The following is a 2,395-nucleotide window of genomic DNA, read 5'->3' on the forward strand; positions in this document are numbered from 1 at the left end:
TCAGCTTTGCCAACCACAGGACAGAGAATCTATAAAACACACTTGCTCCATCTATGATCCTGGCAAAACATAAATTCACCTTTGAAAATATTACCTGGCAAGTCCATGTATTGTTGAATTGGACTAGATATGCTTTTGAGAATTTAAACTCGCAAGAACCACAAGTACTGAAAATGGCATTGCAAAACCAGTTAGTGCTTGATATGTTGTTACTTCAGGAATTGGGAGTCTGTGGTAAATTGAATGACTCTGTTGTCAAAAAATTGAATGATAATGGTAAAGTAGTTAAACAAATTGCCCAGGTTATATGGAAAATAGTGCATGTTCTTGTCCACACCTGGAAAAACCTAGACTTCAATCTCTTTTCCTGGCTCCCAGGTGGCCCATGGGCGAAACGTATCCTATTTTATCTACTGTGTGCTGTTGCAACTCCTATGTTTATTCCTTGTATGATTCCATGTTTCATTCAGCTCATACAACGTGTTGTATCGTCTATGCATTTTGTAACCACTTCTACGGATGGACAAGTCCGACAGATCAGACATTACCACAGCCCTCCTTTGATTAATTAGACAAGTAAAAGCCCTATCTAATGCCATGCACAAAAAGCTGGCCTGCAAGAATACAAAAGCCTAGCTCTATTCTGTACTACTCACAGCCTTGTCATTCACCCCCTTACTTCCTTCCCTGCAGTTGATAGGAGTGTCTACACAGTTTTCTTAAAGTCAAAGGTTTTCCACAACAAGCCTGCATTATGTAACCTTATCAAGAGTGTTATACTTCACAAGTCCCACTTTTCACAAACAATAAAAACATTCCATGTTCTATAAGGGGTCTCTCAAAAAGACATTTTAAAATAGCAACACATGATGTAAAAAGCAGGCACATCATTGTTTCAAATTCAATTCATTGCTTCAAGAAAAAATAATTAAGGGATAATGTTCACTGTAGAGGAGCATTCAGGCTTTAAAAAGCTTTTGTGGATGATTTTTAAAAGTGAAGAGATGCCAAGGCATTTAATAACCACAAAAGCTGTTTATTCTGAATGTTTTCCAGTACCATGAACACTATGTCTATTAGAGAAAGAAGAAAAGCCTCAAAGTCAATAAACAGAAACGTAAAAATGGCTATCATTGTGTTTCTCAATTTGTCAGCACTTAAAATTTCTCACCTGTATGCTGCTACACATGCATTTAAAAGTGTAATGGCCTCTATGCTCCCCTTGGGGACTTTCCCTTCCATGCATTTTAGAACCTCAATTTTAATCCATCTGAACTCTTCATTTTTTTTGGCTCAAAGCTTGCTTTCTGAGGCATTTATTGCGATAAGATTCTGACTTATTTAGGAGGGGAGAGGTGGGTGTCGCTGTGTGGTAGTCGGCATCATTTTGTGGACAGTTTTACATTTGAAAGACCAGGAGTGTTTACTGGCAGAAGATCTGGCCTGTGACCAAATAACTCCATCTTGGTACAGGAGACTGGGGGATGATATCATTGTATCCTAGGAAGGCAAGATACAATTTGGTGTCTCCCTGCTCCCTCTTATCTGCTGGCAAGGCATGGAAGATGGGAACAAAGGAGTTCCTGCTGAGATACAAAAACCAGAAGCTGTCACTCAAAAAGGAGCTGACTCAAGCACTTTGGACTTAGAAATGTTTGTACTGCCACTGTTAGGAGTCGTCAGCTGAGCAACACAACCTCAGATGACCCATCACTATTGAAGATCAACATCTGAACTGCGAACAATGCTGGAATCCTGGTGGAGACTATATCTCTCTTGCTTTCTACAAAGACTCCTTGCTTTTATTTCCTATCTCTTTTCTATCGCCCATCTTCCCTCCCTATCTTCCTAAGCAACTAGGATTTGTAATAGATCAATAGGTCAGGCTAACATTTGACCCGTTGTGTCATAATCTTGCCATCGGGTATGCGTGTACAAAAAGAACCTATTCTCCCTCCTATAAATTGGAGTGAGGCATAATTCTGTGCTTATATCCATAGCCAGCTATAGCCATAGCTTTTAGCTACCTATTCTTTCACCTCCAGAAGTGGAGATCAAGGGATGTCACAGAAAAATGTACAATATAGGAGGAGATGTGAATGAAAACTAACTAGCTTCACATCAGTGTTGACAGTTTCTTTCCTCTTAAAGTATAAACACAGTATCTGCATGCCTAATGAAATCTTCAGTACAATGTAAAGACTCCTTTCTTCCAATTTTCTTCCTATTGTTTCATGACTTTTCCTTCTTCTGCATTAAGATTCTCCTCTTTTCCATTCTTACAAGTTATATGTACACTCCTTTCTACTCTTATCCACCCTCCTTAGCCTCTGTTATTTTCTCAAAACCTTTACCATTTATTTTCTTGCTCAGATCATTGCATCAGTATCCTGAA

Source organism: Numida meleagris, unplaced genomic scaffold (assembly GCF_002078875.1).
Source record: "Numida meleagris isolate 19003 breed g44 Domestic line unplaced genomic scaffold, NumMel1.0 unplaced_Scaffold260, whole genome shotgun sequence".
NCBI classification, from domain to species: Eukaryota; Metazoa; Chordata; class Aves; order Galliformes; family Numididae; genus Numida; species Numida meleagris.